The following is a 27,749-nucleotide window of genomic DNA, read 5'->3' as shown; positions in this document are numbered from 1 at the left end:
TAATTCTATTAATTCCTTGGGACCTATGTGAACAGGCAACAGAGAGGCAGGGGACTGCCACTTAATAAAACTATGCCAGACCACTCCCCTCTATCTCCTCAGCCCACAGGCACTTAACATCAACTACTGACAAACATTCAGCAAACTGTTGTATTTAGGTTGTCTGGCTCCTTTAAATAGAGTTCCAGAGAAATGTGAGCAGACCGCTTATGCTAAATAATATTAGTCTCTTAGTAAGATGAGGAAAGAACATAAAGGGGTTAAGGATAACTCAGTGGAATCCAGCAAATATTCAGCTAGCACTCAAGTAGCACATTTAGCTATTGTGTAATCAGCTCCTTGTAATTGCAAACTTTTCCTGTTTAACTCACAAGCACCTGCTCACCATATATATTGCTTCAATATTATTGTATCCAGTAGTGTCACAGAGGACTGGGATGTGAGCAAAGCACAGATGTCTACATATAGGGTCTGTGGTTAATGAAGAACTTGCTTCCTGTGGGACTACAAGTGTCAGAAATGTGGGCAAAGACAATGATGTCTATATGCAGTGCTTATGGGTTCAAATGGGCAGGTGTCTGCTCACCGATCCCCACAGAAATTGCTGGCAATAATGCATTTCAGGCTCTCCCTCTAGGTCTTGGCTCAGGGAATGGCGTCTGATCCCCTGATCACACCACGCAATGTCCTACCCAGATCTGAAGGGCAGGAAACACTGAAGGATCTGGATCAATCTCCAGACCGCTACAGCTAGGAAGCAGATGTCCCTCCCCACTACTCGGCCGCAGCTCACACTGGCGCAGGTCTCCTGCTGGCAGATCCAGGCTGATGTCCCAAGAGAGCGATCTAGAGCTAAACCACCCTTTTTTTATCCTTTCCCAGCAGTCTGTTCTTTCCTCCTCAGCACTTTGGTGGTTGTAGTTCAGGCCAGTCCTGCTAGAATTGAAACCCCAGCATTCTGCACTACACATCCCACAATGCTTTGCTCTGCTCTAGTTTCTGTCTGTCGGTAAATTACATATGGAGTCCAAGCCAACACTAGAGGGAGACAGCTCCACATTCATAGACTGGCACACTGTCCCTGAATTGCAGGCACAATGGCCAGCTCCTGGCTACACTAGGTATGGGAGTCGATGTGGTGTCCATGCAAAGGGGAGCGAGTTTTTAGCAAGTTGAAGTTCAGCAGGTGATAGGGAGATGTTGAATGCAGTGGATTTTTGGTAACTAACTGTCAGACCTGAAATATGTGGAAAAACGGTCTAAGATGGAAAGGAGATTAGGTGCTGTGATATGGGGAGAGGTCATAAACAAGATATCATCAGCAAAAAGGCAGACTTTATAATGATACCTGTCTAATTCAATACCTATTAATGTTTGGGTCCAATCTAATCAATTGGGCAAGCGGCTCAATGATGAGAGCAAAAAGAAGTGGGGAAAGAGGGCATCCTTGACGGGTTCCACTTCCAATAGGGAATAGATCAGATTTAAAACCGGCATATTTGATATATGCTTTCGGTTTATCGTATAGGGATGAAACCCACTTCAAGAAATGGGGTCCAAACCCCCATTTTTGAAGAGTGTGCTGAAGACAGGACCATGAGACAGTGTTAAAAGCTTTTCTAATATTGAGGGAAAGAAAACATGCTGGTAAACGTCTAGATTTGGTTGCATGAGCAACTAACGAAGCTCTGCTGTCACCTGCTTGGCGTACGGGGATAAAACCAACTTGATCATGATTAATAAGTTCACCTATCACCTGATTTAAACTAGTTGCTAGTATTTTGGCTAAAAGTTTAATGTCAAGATTAAGGAGCGAAACAGGATGTTAATTTGTCCAGAAGATTGTATCAGATTTAGGTTTAGGTAACATAGAGATTATAGCCATTAAAGATTCTGAATGAAAAGAGTGTCCCTCCAGCAATGAATTAAAGGCTTCAGTCAGGATAGCAGTTAAAATATCAGAAAACTTCTTGTAATAAGAAGCTGAAAAACCATCTGGGCCAGGACGCTTATTAGGTTTTAAAGCTTTGATAGCCATACTAACTCCTGCTGCAGAAATTGGGCACTCAAGTCTTTAACGATTAGTATGGGAAAGTGTTGGAAGAGTGATATGGGAAAAAGGGCATCAGCAGCTGTGTGATCAAAGTTATAGTTTGAAGAGTATAATGTAGCAAGATTTGGGCGAAAGGTGTGTAAAATTTTGAAAGGATTACTTGTATAATTATCTTGATTTAGCTTAAGTCGCCCAGATGTTGTGGGTTTATGCAGTGAATGTAAGGTTCGAGCTAATAGGGTATCAGGTTTGTTTGCCTTGAGATAAAAGAGGTGTTGTGATTTGCATAAAAGTTTATCTGCAGAGTCGGTAAGAAACAAGTCAAACTCTAAATGAGCCCTATCACGTTAAGCTTTAGGGGGGGGGGGTTTGAAATGCGTTATGAGAAGAATTAAAATCAGTTTCTAATTTTTGGTGAGCTTGCGCTCACATTTTAGAAATGATGCCTGTCAGATAAGGGCATCCCAGATTACAGGTTTATGGGCTTCTCAAACAGTGAGTGGAGAAATATCTGGAGAAGTGTTATTAGTGAGATAGTCAGTGAGAGTAAGCTTGATATCTAATGAGTGGGATGGGTGAGTTAAAATTTAATCATTTATACACCAGGATGTATCGCATGCTTTTGGGACAGAGGAGGAGATGGTAGTACAAACTGCACTATGATCAGACCAGGTAAAGGGTATAATGATTGAGGAAAGGACTTCTGGTGCCATACCTACTGTATATTTAGGAAAATATGATCAATCCTAGAGAATGATTTATTTGATTTATTTGGATGAGAGTAGTAGGTAAAGCGTCTGTGAGCTGGGTTAAGCTCACGCCAGGAGTCAAACAAGTTATATTTAGAAAGAAGTTGTTGCAATGAACGTTTAGAAGGACTGGAAGAGGGACAGGGTGCGGATTTATCTAAAAAGGGAAAGAGGACTTGGTTTAAATCTCCACATGGTATCACAGTACCTAATTTATGGGTATCAACTGTATGGAAATGATGGGAAAGAAAAGAGGTTGGGTGTTAAGAGCATAATATGATACTATGGTTACAGCTACATCTGAAATGTGTCTAGTAAGTATGAGATAACGACCCGTGGGGTCTTTAATTTTAGATGTCGGTACAAATGGGGTTGTTCGGTGGAAGGCTATAAGAACTCCTCATTGGTTGGTAGCTGCTGATGCTGTAAATACTTGTGGATAAGAGGTACTAAAAAAGTTGGGGGTGACTTGAACCATAAAATGAGTCTCTTGTAGACAAAGAAAAAAATGCCTTGGTACATTTATGTGGTATATTAAAACCTTGGACATTTAAGGTCAAAACATTTACGGGGGCCATAATAATGATGTTAGGAACCGAATAACCGATGATTTATTGGTATATAATAGGACTTCGACTACCTCAGGAAAAGAAGTAGGAAAAAAAGAAAGAATAGAAGAAAAAAAAGGAGGAGAACAAGCTCTCGTAGAGCAAATGTATTTAAAGTTTGCAATATGGTATAGAGAGCAAAGGACAAAACACAAGGGCGTACTGGAGAAGAGACAAGCGGTCCACCAGAGGCCAAAGGGCTACCGTCCGATACCCACATAATATTAATGAGGATCTGAGGGTAGCGAACCACCAAAGGGAGCACTGCCAACAATAAAAATATAATACTTATAGAACGTTGATAACTACGTCCCGGTATTTTCCATACCCTAAAATGCACTATAAAAGCCCAAGAGGAGGAGTGTAAATATTAGGGTAAGGAGCAACCACATAACATAAAGCATCAAATATAACAATAAAAACAAATACTGTATTTATCGGCGTATAACGCACTTTTTCCCCCTTAAAATCAGGGGAAAATCATGTGTGCGTGTTATACGCCGAACGGCTGCCTCAGAGGGGAAGGAGGGAACGAGTGCCGCCGAAATAGACAGATCCGAATCTCCTGTGTACTCTGCTCTGCTTGCAGTCACGCCCAGTTCCGCCTCCTAGCATTGACATACCTCCATTGGACCGGTGTTATGTCCATCATAGGAGCCGGGCCAAGGGGCAGGACTGCGAGCTGAGCCGAGTACACAGGAGATCCGGCTCTGTTTATTTTGCCAATAACAAGACTGCAGATGGGCACTGATCATGCTGCAATGATGGGAAAGGCTGCAGATGGGCACTGATCAGGCTGCAATGATGGGCAAGGCTGCAGATGGGCACTGATCATGCTACAATGATGGGCGAGGCTACGGATGGGCACTGATAAGGCTGCATTGATGGGCACTGATCCTTATTTTGCTTCAACATTCTTTATTTAAAATGTAAGTCTTTTTTCCTGAAACTTCCCTCTTAAAATTAAGGTGCATGTTATATGTCGATAAATACGGTAATAGCACAAGGCTATGTAAAAAGTAAAGCTGGTAGCATACTGCTATCAGTACAAGGGAGACCAGCAGTTGAAGTATATGATTCAAATAACAGTTATGTACTTGCAAAAAGAAAGATAAAACAAATAAAGCAGGATAACTTTTTAGCCATCTGAATGACTAGATGGGCCAGGTATAAACTGCCATTGGATCAAGAAATGAAGATGACCGGTCCATAGAGTTTTCAGGAACTGCTGTAGGAGAAGCAAAACAACCACACTTTTATTGCCCCTGGCGACTTCTATCACTTCCATTAGATGCTGGTTTTTGCAGAGGGTGGGAGGCTGATCGACTCCGCATGCTATTTTGGTTGAGAGGGCATTCTAAAAGCTGCATGTCTTGTAAGAAAGACCGAAGTTCTTCAGCAGAACGGTAGACATATTTAGAGCCTTGGTGCGTGAAACGCATTGAAAACGGGAAACCCAATTGATATGCGATTTGATGTCACTGTAGAACTTGGAGAAGCAGCTTCAAAGCCCGTCTTTTAGAAATAATGAGCTGGGAGAAGTCAGCAAAAAGCTGATAAGTATGTCCCTGGAAGGTCAGCGTATCTTTCACTCTAGCTGCAGCCAGGAGTTGTTCTTTGGTGCGAAAATAGTGAAATTTGGCGATTATGTCCCGCGGTGGTCCATCAGCTTTACGTGGTGTGAGGGCTCTATGAACCCTGTCAATTTCCATTCCTTTGACTGGTATAGATGGCTATAGTTCTTTAAATAAGGCCAGCATGGTATCTTGTAAATCAGTGACAAATTCAGGAATCCCACCTATACGTATGTTAGAACGCTGGGCCCTATTTTCATAATCCTCTAAACGGGATTGGAGGACTAAATTTTCCTCTTTGAGATTTCAGTCATATATGTGCTATTTTCAAGTTCATCAACCCTTAACTCAAGGTTAGCAGTGCGTTGGCCCAATTCTCTGATTTCCCTAGTCAGACTGTCTGTAATGTGATCTGAAGTCTGTTTTTATCACAAGCCGACCTGCAGCCGTCATTATACTGCGGCAGGTTGACTCTCCTGGGCAAATCGGTGTAGCTGTACCTGGTGTAGCTCGGCCCTTTAAATAGACGTAGCAGGCGTGCACGCGCGTGCCTGCCGCATGACGTAGGAGCTGATGCACGTGCCCGGCGATCGCAATGTCCGGGTACCCGTGATCACTCCTGAGAGAGAGAGAGAGAACAAGGGATCTGCCAATGTAAACAGACAGACAGATCCCCCATTCTGTCAGGGAGAGAAGAGAGATCTGCTGTTTCAATTGATTAGAAACGGCGATGTCTCTCTACTCCCAGTCACTACACAGCCCCCACAGTTAGAAACACCTCCCTAGGACACACTTAATCCCTTGATCGCTCCCTAGTGTTAACCCCTTCCCTGCCAGTGACATTTATACAGTAATCAGTGGCTATTTTTAGCTCTGATCGCTGTATAAATGTCACTGGACCCCAAAAAGTATCAAAAATGTCCAAACTGTCCGCCACAATGTTGCAGTCCCGTTAAAATTTGCAGATTGCCGCCATTAATAGTAAAAAAAATAAATAAAATAAAAATGCCATAAATATATTTCCTATTTTGTAGACGCTACAACTTTTGCGCAAACCAATCAATGTATGCTTATTGCGATTTTTTTTTTTTTACCAAAAATATGTAGAAGAATATATATTGGCCTAAACTGATTAATACATTTGTTTTTTTAATTTCTTTTTGGATATTTATTATAGCAAAAGGTAAAAAAAAATTGTTGCGCTTTTTTTGTTTATAGCGCAAAAAATAAAAACCGCAGAGGTGATTAAAACCCCTTCCCGCCGACCGTATGCAGATATGCGTACTCGGCTTTCCAGGGTTATACCGGGATGATGCCCGCAGCTGCAGGCATCATCCCAGTACCGTTGTTTACAGCGGGCGATCGGCTACTCGTGTATAACAACCGATGTGGCTAAAATCCGCTCAGTTGTTATACCGGAGGAGCGGGAGGGGACATCCCCCCCCTCCCGCCGCTGTTACCGGGAGGCCCGGTGTCCAATCGGGTACCTTCAGAGGCTGGGGGGCGGGCTGGAACGAAGCTGTGAGCGGCTTCGTTACAGCCTTCTTGTTGTAAACGCGCAAGCGACGTCATGACGTCACTTCCCGTTTACTCGGCTGCCAATGGCACCGAATTAAAAAAAGTACATAGTATTCAGAATCGCCGTTATCGGCGATCTGAATACTTTGAAGCGCAGAGGAGCGATCGGGGGTCTTTTAGACCCCCGATCCCTCCATAAAGAGTACCTGTCACCACCTATTACTGTCACAAGGGATGTTTACATTCCTTGTGATAGCAATAAAAGTAAAAAAAAAAAAAAAATTTTTTAAAACACAATTTAAAAAAGTAAAAAAATAAATAAAATAAATAAAAAAAAAAAAAAAAATTTTTTAAAGTGCCCCTGTCCCCGCGAGCTCGCGCAGCGAAGAAAACGCATACGGAAGTTGCGCCCGCATATGTAAACGGTGTTCAAACCACACATGTGAGGTATCACCGCGATCGTCAGAGCGAGAGCAATAATTCTAGCCCTAGACCTCCTCTGTAACCTCCTCATGTCGCCTATGGAAATTCATAGGTACCGTAGTTAGTCGCCATTCCACGAGTGCGTGCAATTATAAAGGGTGACATGTTTGGTATCTATTTATTCGGCGTAACATCATCTTTCACATTATACAAAAAAATTGGGGTAACTTTACTGTTTGCATTTTTTAAAATTCATGAAAGTTTCCATTTTCCAAAAATTTGCGTTTAAAACACCGCTGCACAAATACCGTGTGATAAAAAATATTGCAACAATCACCATTTTATTCTCTAGATTCTCTGCTAAAAAAATATATATAATGTTTGGGAACTCTAAGTAATTTTCTAGCAAAAAATACGGATTTTAACTTGTAAACACCAAATTTCGAAAATAGGCTTAGTCATGAAAGGGTTAAATAAAAGATGATGACTAATGCGCAAAACCAGGTAAGGGTAAAACAGACAAGGAGCCGCCAACATAAGGTGGTATACTCACATAACCCTAAAAGACAAGTATGTTGAAATATGTAGCGCTACCTCAGTCTCAATATGCCAGAAAATAAACAAGAATATATAAATAGGTTGAACACTAAATAAATGCCCAGAAATCCAAAATACTAATCAAAGATAATTAAGTAAGTGTATCCATATAGTGCAAGGTACACAGAATAAAAGGACTATGCACACTAGGCAAAAACAATGTGGACCATAACATATGATAATAAAGTGTCTAATAGATCAGACACATCAAGCATAAACTGACAGCTGCTAAATATTCAAAATAGATAAATAATATTCAAATAAATAAGTAAGTATGTCAATAAAGTGCAATATGCATGCAAAACGAACATTATACCAAGACAATGTAAAAATAGTCACATAATCCAATCAATCCAATCAAACCCGTGAAGCGTGAACTGACAGCTAATAATAAATGTGAAAATAAATAAAGTGAATTAAAAATTGAATAAAAAACGAGGGTTGCAATGCAATTACAAGTGCAACTCCAAAGAGAGAGAGTTATAAAGTGCAATGTGCATATAATTCATGAATAATGACCCGGCAGAGAAAAAAAGTCAATCAAATAATGTCAGTAATGCCATAAAAAATGATACGTGTCCAGACAACTGTGAACTGGTGAAAAAGTGACAAACAAAATAAGGTGAAAAATAGTGCAATCCAAAAACAAGCAAGGCGACTTCCAATGTGACTGATTCCCAATATCAGCAAGAGGGGATCTTCTATAAGTGAGAAAGGTGCAAGTGCAATAGCAGCAGAATGTCTCTATAAAATTCTTCCAATCTTGCTCCGATGTGCGGTGATCATTTCCCCCAGCCACTTACCTGTAGTAGCGGCCCCCAATGGGCCGAATCACGCTGAATCAACTAGTAGGCAGCAGTGCATCCACAGGCTTGGCTTCCAGGACCGGTTCACAATCCTAGTTCCAGCTCCCAGGAGGAGGGGAGAGTATGTAACTGGCGCTCTCCCACACTCAGCGGTGTTATTCAGATAGACCATATAAGGAAGAAAATGGGCTCCATAGTGCAGTAAAATTAAAGGATTTTTATTAAAAACGCTAATAGTAACTTACAGAGCAGTTTAGCAATAAATGTAAGAGGCTTCTGGGTTCGGCCGTAACCGAGAAGCAGCGGCACCTAGCTCCTCCTACCCTGATGCGTTGCATCATGCTACACATGATTTTATCAAAGGGATCCCTTCGATAAAGTCACGTGTAGCGTGACGCAACGCGTCAGGGTGGGAGGAGCCAGGTGCCTACTAGTTGATTCAAGCATGATTCGGCCCATTGGGGGCCGCTACTACAGGTAAGAGGCTGGAGGAATGGATCACCGCACATCGGAGCAAGATTGGAAGAATTTTATACAGACATTCCACTGCTATTGCACTTGCACCTTTCTCACTTATAGAAGATCCCCTCTTGCTGATATTGGGAATCGGTCACATTGGAAGTCGCATTGCTTGTTTTTGGATTGCACTATTTTTCACCTTATTTTGTTTGTCACTTTTTCACCAGTTCACAGTTGTGTGGACACGTATCATTTTTTATGGCATTACTGACATTATTTGATTGACTTTTTTTCTCTGCCGGGTCATTATACATGAATTATATGCACATTGCACTTTATAACTCTCTCTCTTTGGAGTCGCACTTGTAATTACATTGCAACCCCTGTTTTTTATTCAATTTTTAATTCACTTTATTTTCACATTTATTATTAGCTGTCAGTTCACGCTTCTTGATTGGATTGATTGGATTATGTGACTATTTTTACATTGTCTTGGTATAATGTTCGTTTTGCGTGCATATTGCACTTTATTGACACACTTACTTATTTATTTGAATATTATTTATCTATTTTGAATATTTAGCAGCTGTCAGTTTATGCTTGATGTGTCTGATCTATTAGACACTTTATTATCATATGTTATGGTCCACATTGTTTTTGCTTAGTGTGCATAGTCCTTTTATTCTGTGCACCCTGTTGTGTGACATAGCGAATTCATTTTCGCTATTTTCACACTAACGTTCCTCCCCGCCAATCAGGAAGCAGGTCAGTGAGACCTGTCTCCCGATTGGCCAAAGCATTAGGCAATCCTATTGGATTAGAATCCTAGTGTGGTGTGCATTTGTATTTAGCCCCCTTTCCTCTGATACCCCTAACTAAAATCTAGTGGAACCATTGGCCTTTAGAAGTCATCTAATTAGTAAATAGAGTCCACCTTTGTGTAATTTAATCTCAGTATAAATACAGCTGTTCTGTGAAGTCCTCAGAGGTTTGTTAGAGAACCTTAGTGAACAAAGTCAAGGAACACACCAGACAGGTCAGGGATAAAGTTGTGGAGAAGTTTGAAGCAGGGTTAGGTTATAAAAAAATTTCCCAAGCTTTCAACATCTCACGGAGCACTGTTCAATCCATCATCCGAAAATGGAAAGAGTATGGCACAATTGCAAACCTACCAAGACATGGCCATCCACCTAAACTGACAGGCCAGGCAAGGAGAGCATTCATCAGAGAAGCACACAGCTCTGGTGGGACAATCTGTCCACAGGACAACTATTAGTTGTGCTTTCCACAAACCTGGCATTTATGGAAGAGTGCCAAGAAAAAATCCATTGTTGAAAGAAAGCCATAGGAAGTCCCGTTTGCAGTTTGCGAGAAGCCATGTGGGGGACACAGCAAACATATGGAAGAAGGTGCTCTGGTCAGATGAGACCAAAATTAAACTTTTTGGCCTAAAAGCAAAACCCTATGTGTGGCGAAAAACTAACACTACACAACACCTTGAAAATACCATCCCCACCATGAAACATGGTGGCAGCAGCATCGCTTTGTGGGGATGCTTTTCTTCAACAGGGACAGGGAAGCTGGCCAGAGTTGATGGATAGATGGATGAAGCCAAACACAGGGCAATCTTAGAAGAAAACCTGTTAGAGTCTGCAAAAGACTTGAGACTGGGGCAGAGGTTCACCTTCCAGCAAGACAACGACCCTAAACATACAGCCAGAGCTACAATTAAATGGTTTAGATCAAAGCATATTCATGAAAAGAGGTTTAACCTTAAACTGCGTAGATGGTGCTTTACTGTAAGAGTGGCAATGATGTGGAATTCCGTTCCACAGGTGGTGATTTTAGCTGGGAGCATTGATAGTTTCAAAAAACTATTAGATAAATACCTGAATGACCACAACATCTAGGGATATACAATGCAATACTGACATATAATCACACACATAGGTTGGACTTGATGGATTTGTGTCTTTTTTCAACCTCACCTACTATGTAACTATATATGTGTTAGAAAGGCCCAGTCAAAGTCTAGACTTTAATCAAATTGAGAATCTGTGGCAAGACTTGAAAATTTCTGTTCACAAACATTCTCTATCCAATCTGACAGAGCTTGAGCTATTTTGCAAAGAAGAATGGGTAAAAATTTCACTCTCTAGATGTGCAAAGCTGGTAGAGACATACCCCAAAAAGACTTGCAGCTGTAATTGCAGCGAAAGGGGGTTGTACAAAGTATTGACTCAGGGGAGCTGAAAACAAATGCACACCACACTTTTCAGATATTTATTTGTAAAAAAATTTGAAAACCATTTATCATTTTCCTTCCACTTCACAATTATGTGCACTGTGTTGGTCTATCACATAAAATCCCAATAAAATACATTTACAAATACATTTATCTTTTTGGTTGTAACATGACAAAATGTGGAAAATTTCAAGGGGTATGAATACTTTTTTCCAGGCACTGTAGGTAAAACAGGCTGTGTTATACCTAGGGGAATGTTGGATGGATGTGCATACTTAGTCAGGCTTATCCAACTTACACAAATACTTAAATAAGAATCTAATCCTTAAGCTAGTAAGGGACACATTGCACTGGTATTGGAATAGTTTGATGATTTGTGGGATTGTGCTGTTAATGTGATTCGTGATTCGTGTTCCACCTAAGTGAGCTGCGTGATGGTTTTATATTAGAAGTCGTGTAGTGATTAGAGCTTCCTGTAATAATGGCAGCAATGACTGCGCAGAAACATTTGAGTGTTCATTGAATGTTAATTCACAGGCTTTTAACCAATATGTTACATTTTAATCCCTTTTAACAAACACTTAAAATATACTTGGCATAGAAAGTGCTGTGCTACTGAAAAAAAGTTGTTGGCGTGATTGATTGTTAAAAATTTTCTATTACAGGGAGCATTACATTGTTATTTGCTTCTGTAACGGGTCATATGTAAGATTAAGTATTATATATCTGAAAGTCTAGTCTAGTCTAGGCATAATTTATGTCTGATTAGATGGATATTCTTGAAGAAGTACGGATCCTGAAAGGTAATGATCCCAAGAAAGCTTAGAGGAAAAAGTATTGGATTTGTATGCTGCCTTGTTTTAAGCTAAAAATGCTACACATATATACTGTATACACTCACAAATGAAGATGGTTAGAAAAATATTTTGTTTATACTGAAATACTATGATTTATTGTTATTTTAGATTATGATTGTTACACTGCTATACAATATTCCTTCTTCTTTTCTATCATTCCATGAATGAGCACACATTGGCTAGTATGCTATAGTGCACTCAAGGCTATTTTAGTATCTCACTTGCAGGGTTGTAGATAAGGTTCAGATTCACTGTGACTATGGATTTGTGGCGAATCTTCGCAGGGCTATTTTTTTAAACATCATAATACACTGTTTGGCCCTTAAACCATGGCTAGCGGGCTTAAGCTGACCATACATAGATCGAAACTTGGCCAGTTCCACAGGGGCTGGTCGAATTTTGATCCATGTATGTCCACTGTGTTTGATCAGAAGTCGCTCTACCGACAGCTTCTCACTAGCAGAAATGGTGGTGTTGCATTGGAACTCAGAGTTGCCTATTTACTCTGTTTCTTATACCCTAGTAGTTTGTTATCTGTCTTGCAACCGGACCTCTAACTACCAAAAGTGGCTGTTGGATGCCTAACCTCGCTCTAGCCTATGTTGGTTATTTAGCCCTAAGCTAAAACTAGCTATAGAATACAAGAGAAGGAGGGCCAGGGTTTAACTATATTTAAACTATGAGAAATAGGAATGCTTGCATAATAGTTTCTGCTTTTGGTCTGGGTGAAAATACCACTGCCTTTATGTGGAGATGTGGTCTCCAAAATCCTCTCTATCTATTTTCTTCCTTTGGGATTTTTATTTTAACCCAGTCTCACAAAGACAAAGTGCTTTAATTAACTGTTTAAAATTAAAGCAGTGTTAACCCCAAAAGCAAACATTTATTTTATTGCAGCTTACCAATTCTTAGATGTGATGGCTGCATTAGTTTTCTTTTTTAGGCTTTATTTCTTCCGCTTTCACATGATATGGCGATAGATATGATGACCTGGCCAGTAAATCTGTAGATTTTCAAAAGAACAAGCTTTCTTGCAGATGCAATGTCATGGATCCGCAGTAATGTTTGTCTGTCAGCTTACCTCTCCATGTGTTCAGCTTGAGAGACCAGCCTCCCTTCACCTGGCTGCTTAAGTAATCTCTCTTCGCTCCACCCCAGCCCCTATCAGTGAACGCTATTAACCTGTGCACTGTAAGCTAGCCCTGCTGATCAATATTGTGTGTTTGGCTTCCGTGTGCTTCTTGCTGGGTGTTCTACATCTGATTCTAGTTACCGATCTTGGCTTGATCTTGGCTGTCCTTGTCTGCTTCATATTCCGACCTTGGCATGTTCCTTGACTATCCTTACCTGCTTGTTGCCCCGACCTTTGGCTTTCTCCTGACTATTCTTTGTTGTTGCAGTCTGCTGTTTCCTCTCTACCTTCCTGTAGTCTACCGTGATCATGAGCTGGGAGACCCTGGGAGTCGCGACCTGGATCCAGACTGCAGCTAAATCTATCCCCACCACTAGGGGCCTCTGGTGCACACCTGCTGGCTCTTAGATTCAGCGCCCTGAGAAATCTCATGCTCTAGCTCCCAGTGTGATCCATGTTGGTGCTCTAGTATACCTGTAAACAAGGGAAATTACTTGGCAGTATTTTTAAGGGTGCAACAAAGAAAGGAAGTCATTATAATGCTCTACAGTAAGTATGTAGAATTTCAAGGTTTTTATTGTTACATACAAAACATAATTGAAAAGTTTCAATATGGGTTATGCGCACATGTTCAAAGATACATCTTAGAATTTAAAACAGATAATAAAATATAATCACTCTGTAGTAGTATTTGAGTGATTGTCCTAACATGTTTCGCCACTCTGGGCTCATCAGGGGATGTTTTAAAAACAATTAGATGTAACGCTGCATAGAACAGAACAAAAAAGCATTACATTGACTTGAAGTATAATACATAATAATAAAATAATAAAGTAAAGGTACAGTAGGGTATATTGTCGACCACCGAGCCCATCAACAAACGCTCACCCATATGAAGATCTTATGCCTGCGACTCAATGTTGAAACAAGGGAAACCCTCACTGAGTAGTGCATATAAAAGGTTCCGAATGAGGCCGAGAAGAGCTTTTCAGCTGGAGATGGAATTAGGTGTGGGTGTGGCGCTGTTCTGGTTTTATGGCAAAGTGTTATGACACTGTGATAACATATTAAAGTCACCTCTGATGGGTGAGTGAAAGTATGAAAATGTTGGTTGATAAAAATTCTTGAAAAACTTTATCCCAAAAAAGGAGTAACAATCAAAAGTGATTTTGCATAAAAATAGAGAATGATGTGTATGTAATATGCTTCAGACAGTGGCTGATCCTATGCAACTCACTGTTTACCATGTGGTGCTGTTATATCAAAATATGCCCATGTATTCATACCGTACATTGATTTGAAGTGCTAAGGTGAGTGGGAAGGAAAAAGGAAGGGGGGGAGAAGGGGAAATGGAAGGGAAAGGGGGGGGGGGGAATCCAGTCAATGGTAAAGTGACTTGTGCTCAAAATAACAAGTGTTAATCAGAAAAAACAATGTTGCTTTGAATAGTCTTAATTATAGTGCACAGGTGATAGATGTGCTTGAAAGCTTATTCCTCTTGGTAAACAATATTATTCAATGCAATCTTCTTATTGCAGTGTTCATTAGTGACAGTGCTTGATATTCGTGCTCTTACTGTGCAAACACTCATCGGATACTTTCACCCCTGCAGGGGTATTGCGCAGTCACAGTCTATGCCACTGTGCAGCAGTTCCTGGCAATCCCGGATCGTGTTATGTTAACATAAAAGAGAAGGGGTGCCCATAGCGTAAAAACGTTTAAAACCTTTATTCCAAAAGTAATAGAATGGTACTCACATTGTAAAAGTTCAATTCAAGCATAAAAGATCTGAGTTTAAACCGTCAACCAATTCTGTATTCGTTGGGAGATGACGCACAACGTTGGTCAGGCCACGCCCTACACGTTTTGTCATTGGACGTCTACGGGAATCTAGCCAGAGAAGTGATGCAAGTGTGAATGATAATTGAGTTAAAAATGTATATTCTACTGAAATAATAGTGGGTAAGGTGCATGAAGAAGAGGAGGGAACACAGGGGATGGGCTAAGGAGAGGGGAGGTAAATGAAAGATAAATGACAAAGGGGAAGGGAGAAGGAGGGGGGAAGGGGGTGGAAGGGAGAGGGGAGGGAAAGGGGATGTAGGGAAAAAGGAAGGTAAAAGGGGTGGGGGGAAAGGGGGGGAGAAAAGGTGGGGGGGAGGGGGAAAAAAGTGGAGGGGAAAGGGGGAAAAAAGGGGGAAGGTAAGGAGGGGGATGGAGGGGGGAGGAAAGAAGGAAGGGAGGGAAAGGGAAGAAGGGGATGTGGATTAAGGTAAGGGGAGAAAAGGAAGATGGGTGTTAGAATGGAAAGATGAAATGTGAGTGAAGGGTGATGAAAAGTGTGGGAGGTAGGGAATAAAGAAATAAGGGCCTGAGAAACAGATAAAGATCATCAACAGAAGGTGCTAGACTAAACACAAACAGGTATGGAGTATTTAATATATATCAGAAAGAAGAAGAGCTTACTTACATTCAAAAGGACAATGAATAAAGAGATACCAAAAAGTGCCAGGATTTGCAGACCAAAATCTGTCAGGAAACTGTATATGGAATAACTGCAGGGTAACATAAATAAATGGATTTTTTAGAGAAAATTTTCTATAGGGGCAGAGCTATATAAATCAAGATTTGAAGGCAAGGATGAAAAAAGAACACAGTTCATATTATAAACTAGTATAAAAAAGAGATAGGTCATTTTATGTATGAAGGTGACCAATGCATGCTGCAGATCACCTGCCCCCCTCAAATATGGGGGGGGGGGGGGTAAAGTTACCAACACAGGCGGCAGCAAGTAAAAAAATATAAAAACTTTACTTTATTATTTCATTATTATGTATTATACTTCAAGTCAATGTAATGCTTTTTTGTTCTGTTCTATGCAGCATTACATCTAATTGTTTTTAAAACATCCCCTGATGAGCCCAGAGTGGCGAAACATGTCGGGACAATCATTCCAACGCTACTACCGAGTGATTATATTTTATTATCTGTTTTAAATTCTAAGATGTATCTTTGAACATGTGCGCATAACCTATATTGAAACTTTTTAATTATGTTTTGTATGTAACAATAAAAATCTTGTAATTTTACATACTTACTGTAGAGCATTATTATGACTTCCTTTCTTTGTTGGCACCCTTAAGAATCCCGCCAAATAATTTCCCTTGTTTACATTTACATACAGGGATGTTGGTGCCTTTTGTCTGTCATTGCCACCCACCCATGTTACCACTTTCCATGTTTATTTCAGATGTTGTATCACACCGCCAAAACCTCTATGGATGGGTGACATTGTCTTTTTATTTTTATGTTTTTCTCCTTACCTTTATTTTTGAACAGTTTTATCTATAGTACAACAAGTATCAGAAAATTCAAAATACCCTATCTAATATGTATGCCATGTGGCAACAAATGTTACATACATCTAATAGTGCGTACTTTACCTCATTTTTTGTTTGTCTATATATTTTCATTTGGCTTTTTCCTTTGATGTATTTCTTGTGGTGTCTGCCGTCTGCTTTGTACCATCACATTGCCCTCCTTAATATGACAACCAGTTACCCCTCTCTGTCTTCTCACTCTCTTCCTCCACATATTTATAATTGAACGCACCCACCCTATAGACACTCTCACTTTTGTGCACTTGCCTTTTTATCTATCCCTTTTTCATTTTTTATCCTCAAGTATAATTTTTCAATCTTATTATTTTCATTTTTTACTTTTTATTATTTATTTATTTTTTATATTTTATTTTTTATTTTTCATCTTTCCATCTAACATTTTTGAACTGTGCATTTCTGAAATACCTTTTTGTTGCCTTTTTTTCCCCCGTGCTGCCTTTTGTGCTGTGTGCAGAGGAGAGAGAGATGCGTGCCCACAAATTGGGGCATGTCAGCTCCTCTTGCGCCATCTCCCTTCCCACCCCGGACCGTGTTGCAACATGGGAACTGTAGTGTCCCGAGCCTTGCGCATGCGCCATGCGGTGCACCTGCCGGTGGCTCCTGCGTGATGTCAAACGCCAATTGTATGGCATTCACCTGCCTATATATAGCGCCTTTACACCACACTATATTGCCAGACACTCCAAGGGTAGCCATGTCAGAAATTTGCTATACATAAGGTAAAGCTCTATATGAAACTGCTCTCCTTCATTTCTTACCCTCTGGTATATTACCATAGTCCCTATTATCTTTTATTTCCCAGCTTACTGTCTTAATTTTTTTTATATTTCCTTACTTGCTGCCGCCTGTGTTGGTAACTTTACCCCCCCCCCATATTTGAGGGGGGTAGGTGATCTGCAGCAGGCATTGGTCACCTTCGTACATAAGATGACCTATCTCTTTTGATACTAGTTTATAATATGAACTGTGTTCTTTTTTCATCCTTGCCTTCAAATCTTGATTGATATAGCTTTGCCCCTATAGAAAATTTCCTCTAAAAAATCAATTTATTTATTTTACCCTGCAGTTATTTCTTATACAGTTTCCTGACAGACTTTGGTCTGCAAATCCCGGCATCTTTTGATATCTCTTTATTCATTGTCCTTTTGAATGTAAGTAAGCTCTTCTTCTTTCTGATATATATTAAATACTCTACACCTGTTTGTGTTTAGTCTAGCACCTTCTGTTGATGATCTTTATCTGTTTCTCAGACCCTTATTTCTTTATTCCCTACCTTCCACACTTTTCATCACCCTTCACTCACATTTCATTTTTCCATTCTAACACCCACCTTCCTTTTCTCCCCTTACCTTATTCCACATCCCCTTCTTCCCTTTCCCTTCCCCTTTCCCTTCCTTCCTTCTTTCCTCTCCCCCCTCCCTCCCCCTTACCCCATCCTTACCTTCCCCACTTCCCTCTTCCCCTTTTTTTCCCCTTTCCCCTCCCCCCCCCTTTTACCTTCCCTTTTCCCTACATCTCCTTTCCCTCCCCCACTTCCCCCCCTCCTTCTCCCTTCCCATTTGTCATTTCTCTTTCATTTACCTCCCCTCCCCGTAGCCCATCCCCTGTGTTCCCTCCTCTTCTTCATTCACCTTACCCACTATTATTTAAGTAGAATATACATTTTTAATTCAATTATCACCTACACTTGTATCACTTCTCTGGCTAGATTCCAGCTGAAAAGCTCTTCTCGGCCTCATTCGGCACCTTTTATGTGCACTACTCAGTGAGGGTTTCCCTTGTTTCGATATTGAGTCACAGGCATAAGATCTTCATACTGGTGGGCGTTTGTTGATGGGCTTGGCGGTCAACAGTATACCCTATTGTACCTTTACTTTATTATTTCATTATTATGTATTATACTTCAAGTCAATGTAATGCTTTTTTTGTTCTGTTCTATGGAGCGTTACATCTAATTGTTTTTAAAACATCCCCCGATGAGCCCAGAGTGGCGAAACATGTCGGGACAATCACTCCAATGCTACTACCCAGTGATTATATTTTATTATCTGTTTTAAATTCCTAGATGTATTTTTGAACATGTGCGCATAACCTATATTGAAACTTTTCAATTATGTTTTACATGTAACATTAAAAATCTTGTAATTCTACATACTTACTGTAGAGCATTATTATGACTTCCTTTCTTTGTTGGCACCCTTAAAAATCCCGCCAAATAATTTCCCTTGTTTACATTTACATACAGGGATGTTGGTACCTTTTGTCTGTCATTGCCACCCACCCATATTACCACTTTCCAGTATACCTGCTTTCCTGAATTACCTAGAGCTCCATTTGCAGCAGTCAGCTGTAGGGTCCACTACCTTGTGGTGCACTCCTGACCCCAACAGGGTGCATCTGTCACCTGGACTCAGGTGACCAGACAGTTTGATCAGCCATGGACCCGGCTGATGTGCCGCTAACCGCAGATGATCCATTGCAGGGCTTAGTCTGCGGACTTGAAACTCAGGAATCGAATCAGACTCAGGTGATGCGATTCATCCAGGATCTGGCTTCCCGCTTTGAGTAGCTTCAGGCTTCCTTGGGAACCCAGAGTCAGCAACCTCAATTACAATCGGCGGCTGTACCTATTCTGGTCACAGTTGCTGCCACACATTCACTACAACTGCCAGCTCCATCCTGTTTCTCTGGGGACTCCAAGGCCTGCAGGGGGTTCCTCAGCCAATGCACCATTCATTTTTAACTTCAGCCTCAAAACTTTCCCTCTGATCGGGCAAAGGTAGCTTATGTTATTTCCTTCCTCTCTGGTGAAGCTTTAGCCTGGGCTGCTCCTCTGTGGGAGAAGAATGATCCTGTGGCTTCCAGCCTGTCCGACTTCTTGAAGCTCTTTCGAAACATCTTGGAGGAACGGGCTCAGGTTTCTTCTGCGACCTTTTTACATGACCTCTCTGACCGAGTGAAAGACGAATTAGCGGGAAGAGCCATCCCCGCCGGTCTGGACGATGTAATTTCCTTGTGTAACCAGATCAATATTAATTTTCATAAGAGGTCCCTAGAAAAAAGACGCCAGCACTCCCTGGGCCCTAGCCAGTCTGAGCTCCCCTCCCTTCATCCCGTGGAGCATCTTCTGCCTGCTAAGGAACCTATGCAGCTAGGTCGGACCAAGCTAACCCCCAAAGAATGTGCTAGGTGAAGAACGCTGGGCTTGTGTCTCTATTGTGGGAGCAAGGGTCATTTTCTTGACTCCTGCTCGCTTTGTCTGGGAAATGATTGGGTCTAATACATCTGGAAGGTGGAGTATTGGACCCTGAAACATCACCTTTTTGTTTTCTTCTTCTGGTTTTCCTTCATGTAGGCACTTCCCCTCAATCTTTGCATACCTGGATTTTGGGGCTGCTGGCAATTTTATGGACTGGAGAACTGCTTCTTCCATGAAGCTTAACCTTTCGCCCCTCACTATGCCATTGGTAGTCTCGGCAATTGATGGCACTGTTCTCTCAGGGGGCCCTATCCGCTTCCAGACTTTTCCTATTAAGATGTCTGTAGGGATACTCCACCAGGAGTGACTATCCTTCCTTATTTTACCCAAGGCCTCAACCCCCATTGTATTGGGCCTTCCTTGGCTACAGCTCCACTCTCCACATGTGGACTGGGCTTCTGGGCAGATTCTGGCTTGGGGTCCCTCATGTTTCTCGTCCTGCCTTCTCAAGGTGGGCCCCAAGGAGAGACTTGCGGTTGCTACCACATCTGTATCATCTGATCTTCCCGCTGCATACAGCGGTTTCCGGGATGTGTTTTGCAAGAAATCAGCTGAGGTGCTTCCTCCTTACAGGTCCTTTGACTGTGCTATTGACCTTGTTCCCAGAGCAACTCTGCCCGGTGGTCGCAACTACCCTCTGTTTATCCCAGAGACGCAGAAAATCCTCATCGCCTGCAGGAGCAGGGTTCTTTTTTGTTGCCAAAAAGGATGGTACCTTGAGACCCTGCATCGACTATCGAGGTTTAAATGCGGCGACTATCAAAAATCGATACCCCTTACCTTTAAAATCTGAGCTATTTGACAGGTGCCTCCATTTTTACCAAGTTGGATCTCAGAGGTGCATACAATCTGATTCGGATACGGGAAGGTGACAAATGGAAAACCGCGTTTAACACTAGGGCATTACGAATACTTGGTTATGCCTTTTGGTTTGTGTAATGCCCCAGCATTTGTGATCAACTGGGACCTCAACCAATATACTGGCATGATCTGCAATTGTACTGTGTTTTGAAACAATACCAGGATGTTTGACATTCTTGTCTTAATTTTTCACTTTTAATGTCTTGTATAATAAAATGTATATTTTTTTATCTTTAACCTGGTGTGGTACCTAAAAAGTCCTAGTAGCTCTTTCTGGTAGGGAATTGACTATTTTTCAGTATCTCGAGACAGTGTACCCAACTCTGAATACTTGCTCTGTTATGGGCAGGACCTCACTAAGACTCAGGTATATCCCTGCAGCACCAATGCTTTTCTAGCTTTTGTACAGCAAACAACTACCCATATCTCTCTCTTTGAGGTCCTCATGGGAGAAAATTACTATTCCTTTCAGAAGGACAGCAATTCTTAGTGACTCTAGCCCCAAACATTTTCTGCTTCATTTCTTAACAGTCTACCCTCAAACAATCTACTTTTTGTAGTTTCCTTTGGGTAACTCCTTTTTAATATCTTTGGTACATTAGAAGTATTTGAAGTTCACACAAATGGAATTTGTAAAAATAAATCTCCACGATTCAAGCACTGCACACCAAACGGAGGCAAAGATGGGTACATTCTTTTTTAGACCGTTCGCGCTGCATGAATGACCAGAAACACTCCTTCTTTGTCTCAACCCTAAATGGAAGGAACATTTGAAAGCCCTAGGTTGTATGATGGTAACAATGCTTACAAAAACCAAAAACTCTGCGCTTACTCTATTTGAATAGCAGCTCACACAACAAAACAGAAAATTTGTAAAAAAAACAGATGTATAAAAACGTGTAGCGCTACTTATAATTAAAAAATACAATGATAATATTGCATATATACATTGGAGACACATAAATATATATGTCACACACTTCCTGTGACGCGTAGTATAAAGTGCTTCAGCAGATAGGTGTTGGATATAAACAAGTTGTGAAGAAAAAGTCCCTTGTTGTAAATGCAGTGATTCCGTTCCCCGTGTAAGTGGTTAATAGGACCGTGGACAGATATAGTGTATCCCCCACATGGAAGCAGTGCAGGCTTACCGGATAAGTTGGACTCATATAAACATACGCTTAATGAGTCAATAAGGCTTATATTGCCAGCCGGCAATGGAAAAAGGTGGTTCAGCCAGACAATGGTGTAATCCGGATAGCCTCAAGGATTTTCACTAGGGACTCCCCAACTTTTAACTCGGTCTCGATGGAAGTGGCCCATAAAAAGAGAAGGGGACCATATAGTGTAATAACGTTTGGTATAACCAATTTATTTAAAAAGTAGAACACTTGGTATAACCAATTTATTTAATTTATCTTGGAAAATGTAAGTGTTCTACTTTTTAAATAAATTGGTTATACCAAACGTTATTACACTATATGGTCCCCTTCTCTTTTTATGGGCCACTTCCATCGAGACCGAGTTAAAAGTTGGGGAGTCCCTAGTGAAAATCCTTGAGGCTATCCGGATTACACCATTGTCTGGCTGAACCACCTTTTTCCATTGCCAGCTGGCAATATAAGCCTTATTGACTCATTAAGCGTATGTTTATATGAGTCCAACTTATCCGGTAAGCCTGCACTGCTTCCATGTGGGGGATACACTATATCTGTCCACGGTCCTATTAACCACTTACACGGGGAACGGAATCACTGCATTTACAACAAGGGACTTTTTCTTCACAACTTGTTTATATCCAACACCTATCTGCTGAAGCACTTTATACTACGGGTCACACGAAGTGTGTGACATATATATTTATGTGTCTCCAATGTATATATGCAATATTATCATTGTATTTTTTAATTATAAGTAGCGCTACACATTTTTATACAAGATGGTAACAATGCCTTGCTCTCCCATGATGGGCAATAGTGTCGGGTGAACAGTTCGGGCCGAGCAAAAGCTCAGCTCCAACATTGCTTGTTTGCCCGCTGAGCGCCCCGCAATGCACTGCATGCTGCACAGTGCATTCTAGGGCCCTATTTGGATGAAGCCTTGCACCCGACCACTGGTCAGGTGCAAGGATTTGCCAATTAGGGCACAGAGCACTGTCAGAGCCCTGATTGGACAAAGTGATGATGACTTTCTCCAATCACGGTGCAGTGCTCATAGTCCCACCCCACACTACAAAAGGTTCCTTCCCATAGGAACCTTTTGCAGTGTTGTTGGAGTGGTGATAGACAGAGCAGGGCTCAGTTTGCTGCTAACGAGTTAGTGTGTTCAATTATTGTGACTCTGAGTGTAGAGTGTTAGTGTAGTGTTAGTATAGTGTGTCAGTATAGTTTAGTGTCAGTGTAGTGTGTTAGTGTAGTGCAGTGTTTAACACGGCATTACATAACATTTAGTGCTGTATACAGTGCTGTATACCCCTTTTTTTTGGCTGCTGCGTGTTTTTAAATTTTATTTTTTATAGATTTTACATTTCTGTCAGCGTTAGTCCTCACTTTAAAGCACATCAAACACCACTTTTCATTCAATAAAGTGCATCCAATCACACATTTCCCAGTTTCTATTTCTATTCTAATTTACACAAATTTGGGTAATAAGCCCCTCCCCCATCGTGTCTTTGAGGCCAACGAGGAGAGGCAGACATTCCCATGCCACTTTAAGGGGGCCAGCAGCATCTGTGTCCATGGGCAAAGGTAGATGTGGTTGGACCTCAGGCAGAGCACATTCTGCCTCCTTGTCCAGAGCTTCTCCTGCCATAGCCCCAGCATCATGCATGGAGGAGTCAGATGAATTATTTGAACAAAGCGTCAGCCACTTGCTTCTTGACAATGCACAGGCATTATTTGATTCTGATTTTGGTTCTGAGGTTGAGGAAGGGAGTAACATGAGCCTACAGAGAGGGGAGAACACTGATAAACAACACATTGGGAGTCATGTTCCCTAAGCCACAGCGTATTGCCAAGTTGGCTCCAGTGATTATGAGGATGGAGGGGATGATGATGATAAGGAGGACACTGACTTTATCTAAAAAAAAATGATTAATTTTGGCCTGAGTGTGCTATAATTTGGCTTCTTCACATAAGGCTTGCTCATTGTGGTGCAAAAAATGTGTTATTTCCATCCAAAGTCTGCCAAACAAACACCAGAATTTATCCCAAAATTCTCTAATCTTGTTCCAAGTGCACTAAATTGTGGCCTCATCATATAGACTGGCTTGCAGGGAAAAACAATTTAAATGTCATTTTTTTTAATATATGTCGGTTTTGCTGCAGCAGGTTCTATACATGGTACAGATGCGCCACTTTACAGGCAGACCAAGGGGACCCCCAGGCACTATATTTAAATACATCTTTCATTTTTATATTTTCACTGTAATCATCATTAAAATCACTGCTCCTAAAAAAAGATTTGCATTGATACATTTCCCCCAGGGCAGTACCCGGGCCCCCGTACCCTTTTTATGGGCAATACCTTGTATATAAGCCTTCAAAATTGGCATTTTTGATTTTTCGATTTCGGGTCCCATAGACTTCAATGGGGTTCGAAGTTCGGGTCTGAACTTTTGCGATGTTCGAGAGTTCTAGCGCAAACCGAACCGGGGGAGTGTTCAGCCCAACTTGAATAGCCAATGTGCAGCATCTACATGGCAAATTCTCATCTGCAATCTCCTCCAAGAGGTCAGAAGAAATACCCCTTGCTCAACAGGCACTCTCTCCAGATTGTTAGGCATGCTTCATTGCTGGTACCACACTAGAGAAACCTCCCTTAACATGGCATTCACTCTTAATTGGGAAAACCCCACCAATCACAGAGAGAACAGAAATTCTTAAGGGCTTTAGGCTTGAGTTGATTGCATCAGTTTGACATCAAGTACATATGACATGCAATTGACCTTCTTGTGACCTGCATTCCACCTGCTTCAAATAGGGTTTGTGTTCTTATAGATTTGGATAGGAATGCAAAACTTGTGTGAGGCCACACAGGACCTAAGGGCAAGTAAGGGCTCCCACTTAAAAACCACATACCAGAATTTATGTTAGAATAAAATGTAAAAGTAAGACGTGGTAAGTAATGGTTTGAAATGATGTTTATGAATACATGATCTGTGTGTAGAAATCAAGAACAGTGATGCGTGAAATTGGGAGTTCCTGTCAGTCATAATCAACTGTTAAAATTGTGAATTGAAGCTTTATTTTTAAGTATTACTGTTTCTGCAATTTGATTATAACAGGTCATAGGGGTAATCAGATCCTAAAAATTGGAAAATTTGAGCAGATAATATTATAATGTAAATCATGGCAATGTAAACCAGACTCAAATAAATAAAATCATCCCTATCCACAAACTCTACCTCTTTGTCACTCGTTGTTGGTAGCAAGCTGACTTTTTATATTTAGAGCTATTTTTAGCTATACAGTCTATCAGTGAGAAGGAGCACACTGCTTGAACTACAGAGAGACTTTGGCTCATCTTCATTAGGCCCTAGATATCCCCTCCCTATGTTTTTTTTTTTTGCTGAATTTACTTATAAGTGTTCAGAGGTGGACACACGCGGTAACGTCACCATAACGTGTGAAATGTGTAACACTCTATCTATCTATCTATCTATCTATCTATCTATCTATCTATCTATCTATCTATCTATCTATCTATCTATCAATAAAATATTGCCCCCCCCCCCCCCCAAAAAAAATATACAGGCTATAATTGGTATAAAACCTTAAATATTAATTTTATGGCAGTAGAATATGGTAAAACACCAGAAACAGGAATAGAAAAATGTAAATGATATAATGATAGATTTAAAGGTACTATAAAATAAAGAAAAGGGTTTTCCTGCACTTCCTCGCAGGTATGAACTGTTATTGGCACGACACAGAGACATTACTGGATGGTAGTAATTTTAATTTATTAGGATATATTAGTCCTTTTAATTAAACATTTACTGTAATCCATTACTAGTAGCACGCTTGTTTTGCAATTTCTTAATAGCCATAATGGCATTGTCTTGTGATAATAGACTTTTGCCTGAAAGTCATTTGATGTTTATGATAGAGTGAGAGGCTCCTGCAAGAGATTCATGGATGTCAGCTTGATATCTTCCTATAGACCTATTCATTCAACCTGGTCATTGGACTATAGATGTAGAAATCCTTTGGGGACCTCCAGAAAATTGGATTTTTTTTAGCTCTGTCTTTGGCTTTATTCTCCCTCCCATTTTCTCCTTAGCACTCACCTAGGAGCCTATTCGTTTTTTCTTTCAATAACCCTGTTCTAGCAGGATTGCAAGTGCTTTTTAATGTAGGATGTGTACTTGAGTCATAACTCCAGGGTCACTTTCTGAGTAAGATTTTATGGGATTGATTAAACTTTAGCACCATAACTGTTGACTTTACAGGCCTGGGAAGAGACTCAGTCTAGCATAATTTGTGCACTGCAGTTTTTTCATATTGAAGTGAGGAGTGTAATCTATTTTACAGTTTTTTTTTATAACAGTTTGCTACACAGGGTTTAAAATGACATTAAGGCTAAGTTTAATAGGTTGCTTTTAGTAGGAGGACTTACATGCTCTTTATATTCTTTTTCAAAATGTCCCCTCTGTTCTTGCTCCACTAACTGTGCCCTGGGTATGTAGGGTTGCCCTGTGCCTGCCGGGAATTACGGAGTCACACCAGAGTCTTCAATTTGTGTGCACTCCAATTTAGAACCACAACTTTTCACACAGTTATTGCCAGCGCGCTCACAAGAGTAAGAACGGCACAAAGTCAAAGTTGTATCTGCCTTTTGACCACAGCACAAAACTGCTTAATTTAAGAAAAAAAAGTGCAAAAACAGTGTATACCAAAACCACATAATTTTAATCAACTAACATTCCCCACACCCCTCCTATACCCATAGTACAAATAAAAGTCAGGAAAACACCTGCCTGTATAGTCCAAACAATGCTTCTCCTGCTCTTGAGTGGTATGCTTTAAAGTGTTACTAAACCCAGGACCCTGCATTCACTATATCTGGTCTCCCACAGTACACAGAATGTGGAAATGCAATTATTTTAGTAAATATAAACTGTTAAAAATACCTTTTCTCATCAGCAGTATATAGCAGTATTGTCACTTCTATCAGTTTCTGGTTAAAGCTTATAGAAGGAGATTTCAAATTGCACTGGCTGTCCTATCAGGATGCAAGACCCCTGACCCTCAGTCTGGATAGTGCTGATTGGCCCTGTGCTGATCACATGCACGCCCCCCAAGAAAAAAAAAAACTCTCTAGCAATACACACCAAACTGAGCATGTGCAGCCTGACTCCATTTACTCAGTTTTATCCAGACATGTTTTGCGGGCAATACAGGAAGGGTAGAATCTGGGCATACAGGATCAAACAGCCTTTTTACACAATGCAGAGAATTAACCCCTTAGGTCCCACAGTGAGTATAACAAGCATGCTTTACTGCATATACAGATTGATTTTACTGTTGTGGGATTAATAACACATTAAGGCTTATTATTTCTGCTTTCCTTTGGGTGGACTTGGGTTAAGCATCAAGGTACCTTGCTGCACCCTCAGGGCAATGGGTAACCTTATACAGTATCTCACAAAAGTGAGTACACCCCCTCACATTTTTGTAAATATTTTATTATATCTTTTCATGTGACAACACTGAAGAAACTACACTTTGCTACAATGTAAAGTAGTGAGTGTACAGCTTGTATAACAGTGTAAATTTGCTGTCCCCTCAAAATAACTCAACACACAGCCATTAATGTCTAAACCGCTGGCAACAAAAGTGAGTACACCCGTAAGTGAAAATGTCCAAATTGGGCCCAAAGTGTCATTATTTTGTGTGGCCACAGCGGGCTTTCCTTTTCTTCATACACACGGAAGGTATACATGTACCCTGTGGCCCTTTCACAGAATTTATACAACTCACCCCATTTATGTCCCTTTTACAAGAGATGTACTGTTTGATGCCCAGCCTGCCGGTAAAATTGACAAGGGAATCATCAACATAGATGTGTTTGTCAGGAATATACAACTTAGAAATTTCTGGGAGAAAAAAAATTATCACTTACAATTGTATAAATTTAGTAATATCCAGGGTGATTTTGGGGAGGGCACAGTGTATTGTTGCTAAAATGGAACTGCATGATCATTTTC

This window comes from Aquarana catesbeiana, linkage group LG01, assembly GCF_042186555.1.
Source record: "Aquarana catesbeiana isolate 2022-GZ linkage group LG01, ASM4218655v1, whole genome shotgun sequence".
NCBI classification, from domain to species: Eukaryota; Metazoa; Chordata; class Amphibia; order Anura; family Ranidae; genus Aquarana; species Aquarana catesbeiana.
The sequence above is the reverse complement of the archived record's forward strand: the minus strand, read 5'-3'. Positions refer to the sequence as shown.